General features: G+C 35.4%; 1 protein-coding gene across 2 annotated transcripts in view; it reads left to right on the top strand.

The window, feature by feature from the left end:
• The first annotated feature begins 2256 nt into the window (after positions 1–2256).
• The window catches only part of LOC120138536 (potassium transporter 8-like), a 55346-nt gene continuing 49796 nt past the window's right edge, over positions 2257–7806 (top strand). For both annotated transcript variants that reach the window (XM_039153998.1, XM_039153994.1), the window contains exon 1: positions 2257–2267. The gene's annotated coding sequence lies outside the window, so the exon portion shown is untranslated. The remainder of the gene's footprint in view (positions 2268–7806) is intronic.

The following is a 7806-nucleotide window of genomic DNA, read 5'->3' as shown; positions in this document are numbered from 1 at the left end:
AACTCTGGTTCACCACCTCAGTCTGGCCATCCGTCTGGGGGTGGTAGGAATTACTAAAATTCAACTGCGTTCCCAGTTTCCCCCACAGGCTCTTCTAGAAATGACTGATAAACTTAGTATCACGATCTGAAGTGATGGATCGAGGAACACCATGTAAACTCACAATCTCCCTGAAATAAAGATGGGCAATCTAGACAGCATCCATAGTCTTTCTGCAAGCTACAAAATGGGCCATCTTGGAAAACCTGTCAACCACAACAAAGATAAAATCCGAGGCCCTTTGGGTGCGGGGTAAGCCTAATACAAAATCCATACTGACATCGACCCAAGGAGCTTCAGGAACAGGTAAGGGAGTGTACAAGCCCACATTGGTGAGAACTCCCTTAGACTTCTGGCACACATAACAACTGTCCACATAATAGGCCACATCACTAGTCAACTTGAACCAATAAAAGTCAGAAAAGATAAGGGCCAAGGTCTTATCTCGGCCAAAGTGTCCCTCATTATGAAGTTGAATTATAATTTGCTGCCTCAATGAACAATCTAGAATGCACAACTATAATCCACGAAATAGATACCCATTATGCAAAACAAAATCATGATGGGGATCCTCAGTTACCTCCTAAAATATCCTTCCAAAGGAAGGATCAGCTGCATACATATCTGTGAATGTCTCAAAGCCTGCAACTTTGGTACTCATGGTGGTGAGGAGTAAGGTACGATGGGTTAGGGAATCTGCAACGCGGTTCAAACTCCCTGCTTGGTGCCTTAGCGTAAAATTGAATTCTTACAAGTATGCTACCCACTTGGCATGACGTCTACTCATCTTATGTTGGCCATTGATGTACTTCAAGGCCTCATGATTGGTAAACAGAATAAACTCCTTTTGTATTAGGTAGTGACGCCAATGCTTCAGGGACTGAACTATGGCATAGAACTCCAGATCATAAGTGGAATAATTTTTCTTTGATCCTGATAGCTTCTCACTGAAAAAAGAAATCGGACGACCTGCCTGATTCAGAACACCACCAATGCTAATGCCAGATGCATCACAATTTACCTCGAACACTTTGTCAAAATCATGAAGTGCCAAAAATGGTGCCTAGGTCATCTTCTGCTTGACCAGTTGAAAACTGGCCTCTGCCTCCTCAGACCACTGGAAATCGCACCCCTTGAGGTACTCTGTGATAGGGGCAATCAGAGTACTAAAATTTCTAATGAACCGGTGATAGAAAGATACCAATCCATGGATACTTCGGATGTCATGTAAGGTCCTTGGTATGGGCCACTCCAAGACTGCATCTATCTTTGATTGATCTGCATAAACACCATCAGTAGACACAACAAAACCAAGAAAAGTCACAGAAGTAGTGAAGAAAGAACACTTCTTCTTATTGACAAACAAGCACTCCGTTTTCAGAATCTCAAAAACAGCACGGAGGTGATCGAAGTGTGAAGCCCATCGGACTATAAATGAGGATATCATCGAAGTAAACTATAATGAATTTCCCCATAAAAGGCCGCAAGACCTGATGCATAAATCTCATGAACGTACTGGGTGCATTGGATAGCCCAAAAGACATGACCATCCACTCATACAACCCTTGTGGTGTTTTAAACGCCGTCTTCCACTCATTTCCAGGCCTTATTTTGATTTGGTGGTATACGCTTTTAAGGTCAATTTTTGAGAAGACCTTAGAACCGATAGATGATCCAACATATCATCTAGATGAGGAATTGGAAATAAGTACTTCACAGTAATTCTGTTGATCGCTCGGCTGTCAACACACATACGCCAAGAACCATCTTTCTTTGGCACTAGCAGGGCAGGGACTGCACATGGGCTTATACTCTCTTGGATATAGCCTCTCTCCAACAACTCTTCCACCTTCGCTGCAACTCTTCAGCCTCCTTGAGACTGAGGCAATATACTGGTCGATTTGGCAAACTTGACCCGGGAACAAGGTCAATTTGATGCTGAATATCCCTCATAGGCGGTAGCCTAGGAGAAAGATCCTCTAGCATCAAGTTAGAGAATTCTGCTAGCAGCCGCTGTACCTCTACTGGTAAATATGTATCCACGTCTACTGCTATATTCTCGTAAGGTAGTACGGCATAGAACACGCCTCCATGCTCAATCTCATCTAAAAAACTGGACATAGAAAGCAGGTTAGTATTATTAGTTAATGGGGTAGGAGTGAGTCATTCCCGCCGGGGCGCCAACACAATCTTTTTTCCCTTGATGCTAAGGGAATATGTATTCTTCCGTCCATCATGAATGATAGTGCGATCATACTGCCAAGGTCGACCCAACAATACATGACACGCATCCATAGACACAACATCACACCAGACATTATCAAAATATTTTCTACCAATTGAAAAAGACACGAGGCATCACCTATCAACTATTACCACACTGCCTTTATTTAACCATGAAAACTTGTATGGCTTAGGATAACGGTCCGCCTTCAACTGTAATTTCTGGACAACCTCCTTGGACACTATATTCTCACAACTGCCGATGTCAAAGATCATTTTACAGACTTTATCTACAACTGTGCAGGTCGTGTGAAAAATATTAGTTCTCAACCAATCGTTCCCTGAATCACCCTTGGGAGTCAGTAGACTCTTGCGAACGACCAGAGTCTCATCACCATCTCCATACAATACATCATCAGTCTCATCATCGTCATACACGGGCTCGACAATCTTCTTTGTCTTTTCTACCACGTTTTTCTCAATCAATAAATTTTTACCCTTTTGATTAGCAGGCTTCTTACAATCAGTCGCCCTATGCCCTTGTTAACCATAATGAAAACATCTAATAGTAGGGTTAGAGTTACCCTGCGGTGGTTGATGGGCAGGATGAAAATCCTGAGGGTGAACTGGCTGACTGTTGTGACTGTTCCTGATCACTGGTCTCCTATTTTGTTGTTTTTCAACAGCAAGTGCACGCTGATAGGCTTCCAAAACATTCCACAGTGAATGAAGGCTGAGGACATCTTGCAAGGGCTGGCGTAAAACCCCCAAATACCTCGCCACCATCTACTCTTCCGTCTCAGATAAATTGTTCCGAGCAACCAATTGGAAAAACTCCTCCGTGTAATCATCGACTGATCGCGTGCCCTGTCTCAATGCATGAAGTCGTTGAAATAAGGTTTATATGTAGCCGAAGAGAAGGAAGTGTCCATTCATCTTCTTCTTCATCTTCTCCTAATCAGTTATATTGAACTTGCAATGTCTGTCTCGTGAACGTCGCAACTGATCATACCACGTAGATGCTCTACCCTTGAGTTTGATGGCGATCATTTTCACTTTCACACGATCGGGGACTTTCGTATAATCAAAAATACGCTCCACTTCATTAATCTAATCCACGAATCCCTCGACCTATAACGTACCAAAAAACTTAGGGAGATCGACCCAAAAATCGAGGTCTCTATGATGCTCCTCCCGACCACGATGCTCCCGGAATATAGCACGATTGTGATATGGGTTTTCAAAAGTGGAATCAGAATCATGATCAGAGGCCTCATGATCCTCGAAATCGTGCACCGCCAAGCACTGGGTTAATTCTGTGACTTGCCTCTGCAAATCCTCAATCATCGCATCCTGAACGATGTGATCACGATGTTGGGCTTCCTCATCCAGAATCTGTCCATGACGACCACGACCACTACCACGACCTCCAGCCATTGAAACTGGCCAAATTTGCTAGGAAGATGTTAAAGCTCTGATGCCAACTGGCGCCGGACAGGATATCGATTATCCTATAGGCTAGTTCCAACAGATGATTCACAGTAGAAAATTCGCTCAAAACCAGAGAAAAAGAAAGTCTCTAGGGTTTAACGAAATATTATAAAATCCAACCATGCAAAATCAGTACACAAGCCGGACTGTTATAGCCAAAAATCATGTTTATCCGAATTTTTCCAAAAATAGAAAAATCTCGGAAATCACTCTAAATTGAAATTCGAAATAAAATAAGCAATCTGCAAAAAATTAGGCCCAAATCGGATTTAAAATGACTTCCTAACTGACAAGCGAAATATTATCATAAATAGTAAAAAATAAATAAAACTAGTGATTCAGAGGGAAAATAGCAGAATTTGATGTCGCAAAAGGCACATGGAGCCATGCTCTATGTGGACAGCGTGCACGTCGAAAGGAGCTTTCCGAATTGGGGTCTTATGCGCGATTCTGACACTCGTAGCCAAAGTTATGGCCAAAAGACTGAAATACACTCAAAACGGCCCTAATGAGGAACATATCACAATCAACTCCCGCCTTTGCGCTGATCTGTCAACTCATGGTATCTCAGCGCCATCAAGGTGCAATCTGAAAGTTCAACATCATCTGTCTCGGACCCCCTGCATCAAATTACAATAAATAGAAAATCAGGTAAATTATATTAATGATCACTTAATTATTGTCTCCGTTCACTTTAACCATCAATTTTTTAATTTTGTCAATTAGACCATCTAACTGTTTGTTTATATTCAATCAACCTAGTTATCGTTAACATTTAATGGAATATTGATGTGATAGTTAACAAAATTGACATAATTATACAAGTAATACCCTAATCCCAAATATTCTAGTGTCACACGGAATCACCGAGGTGATTGATCATTTTTTCCCCTTTGAAACCATTTACTCAAACCTTTTAAAATAGTAAATCAAATATGAAAATCATGTGTTTTAGAAAACGGGAGCTACTTATTTAAAAATTCAATAAATAATTACATAATTAAAATATCACAACTTAACCCAAATTCCAACCAAAACCACTACATGTTCATTGAGTCAACATCACTGTACTCTAGTACTTTGTTGAGACTCATCCGAGGATACCATTGTCTCATCACAATCCATGAGACATGTCATATGTAGATGTAAACATTTGAAAAGTTTAGCTAACAAGCTTAGTGAGTACACATCTACTCTGCTATATTTAAGGGGTTCATAAACATAAGCATACAAATCAAATAAAAGCATAAAGGCATCAAACATAATAAAGTCTTCCCTAACTAGTCGTCAAGGCACAAGTATTTCCTCTAGCCTAGAGAGCATCATAAGTCATATCATTCTCATTTTATGAATATTATGATTATTAACATTCATTTATAACCTAATCAAGTGTGTTATCAGTCATCTACTGATTCAATAACTTTATGTCTTATACTCGTAATCACTTTACTAATTTTAAGCTATTTGATGTCACTTAGTGTAAGATAATAATCATCTATAATAAAAAAAATTCACCTAGCCTCAAGTATTATAATCAACAAGGATATCAAACATCACAATCAATAATAATAAAGGCATCATGATGTAGTTCGGGGTCACACAGTATCACAGAAGTCACACCTCTGTAGCATACAACTTAGGTACACACATAAGCATAGATAAGCATCATGGTGTAGTGCAATATCACACAACATTTGTGACTCACACCCTCTAGCCTACTGAAGGTACTCTAGATAAGACATGGGTTATACAACATCAAAATCTTTATCCAGAAAGGCCCTCGTTGTCAAGTACTTAAGGTGAGATATGGGTCACACAACATCAATAACATACACTTTACTTCTCATGAGTATTCAGGACGCCACCGGGTCACACAACATCAGAGTAACACCTGACTAGCATTTAAGTGCCTTAGAATTGGTTTGGATATATCCAAATATTTCTCATATGAATATTTCTCAGTTGAGTTGATTTTTTTCAACTATCTATTTTCTCTAATAACTATCTATTTAATATTTTTAGGGCTCTAATGAATACTTTTGGTTGTAAAAATAATTTTCAAAATTACTACTGAATGGATATTTCAAATTGTTTTCTCAAGATGTAGAATTTATATGACTTATAATAGCATATATTAGGGTTGTAGAGTTAGGGGTGTAAACAATTGACCTTACATGTAAAGTTGATTGAAATCGATTTGAGTTAGAACTATTTGTGACTGGAGGTGGTGATGATCCGAAATCTATTCGAGTTCAAACTGATGTTGACTTGAACCCAAGTTTGACATGGTAATTTTGGATTTGAGCCCAACCTGAGAACGACTTGAACTCGAATTAAACCTGATAATGTGATAACCGAACCCGACCTGTATTTGATATGATATGAACTCGAACACGATATTAACCTAATAAATAACTGATATTACATAACATTTTATCAACCTGACCTTTAATTGACTCAACCTATGATATAGCTTGTTAATGAACTAATCTGATATTAACTCAACTTGGTATTTACTTGTAAGTTGCAATTGATGAAGTTGTGAGATTATGAATTTATTATATTATAATGTGATAAAAATAATTCTTCACTATTTAAGGTACATGATTAACTATAATCATTAAATTAATATATTTACTTTTTATATCTATAAATAATAATTTATAAATATATTCAAAAATTGTATTAAATTAATAACTTGTGATTGATAAAGTTAATAAAAGATAATTATTCATAATATAAAATAAATTATTAATTATGATCACTAGATTAATAAATTTAATTATGATATGTTATGATATGTTATGATATGTACTATGTATGTATGTATAATTTATTAATGTATGTATCATTATGTATGATATGTATGTATATATTATTAATGCATGCATGTATGTATGAATGATATATATGATATGTGTGTATCATATATATGTATGATATGTATATCTATGTATGTATTAATGTATGATATATATGTATGATATATATATATATATATATCATGTATGTATGTATAATTTATTATTTATTAATACATGTATTATGTATTTATTAGTCCTTAAAAAGTATAATTTCATTCAAAATTGACTCATAACTATTTCTATTTTTTGTAATTTCTCCAAACAATATAAATTACGTCATAAACTTCAAACCCTATGAATTATATCATAAATTCATAATCTATAAACCCTATAAACTTTTATTTACCAATTTTCAAATAAATGCAATTTAGACCATTTTGATATTAATTTCAGCGTATATTTTACAATTATTTCAATTTGATTCATGTGTACTGTTTAATTTATTTTAATTTCACTTTATAATTTCATGTTTGTTAAATTTAGTCTTTAAAATTATATTTTTATTCAAAATTGGTCTATAATTATTTTTATACTTTTGTAATTTACTTCAAACCCTATAAATCACATTGTAAACTTCATTTTTAAACCCTATTTTAAACCCTATAAATTGGATCATAATCTCCAAATCTCATAAACTTTTATTCACCAACTTTGTAAATGAATGCAATTAGTCTATTTTGATATTAATTTTCAGTTTTACATTTTACAATTATTTCAATTTGATCCTTGTGTGTTGTTTAATTTATTTAAATTTTTGTTTGTAATTTCATGTTTGTTCAATTTAATCCTTAAAATTATATTTTTATTCAAAATTGGCTTATAATTATTTTTTTGTAATTTACTCCAAACACTATAAATCACATCGTAAACTTCATTTCAAACCATATAAATTTTATCATAATCTCCAAACTCCATAAACTTTTGTTCACCAACTTTGTAAACGAATGCAATTTAGTCCATTTTTATATTAATCTTTAGCTTTATATTTTACAATTATTTCAATTTGATCCTTGTGTGTTGTTTAATTTATTTAAATTTTAGTTTGTAATTTCATATTTATTCAATTTTATCCTTAAAATTATATTTTTATTCAAAATTGGCTTATAATTGTTTTTGTAATTTACTCCATACCCTATAAATCACATCGTAAACTTTATTTCGAACCATATAAATTACATCATAATATCCA

This window comes from Hibiscus syriacus, unplaced genomic scaffold, assembly GCF_006381635.1.
Source record: "Hibiscus syriacus cultivar Baekdansim isolate YM2019G1 unplaced genomic scaffold, ASM638163v2 tig00110694_pilon, whole genome shotgun sequence".
NCBI classification, from domain to species: Eukaryota; Viridiplantae; Streptophyta; class Magnoliopsida; order Malvales; family Malvaceae; genus Hibiscus; species Hibiscus syriacus.
This window is presented reverse-complemented; position numbering and strand designations above follow the sequence as displayed.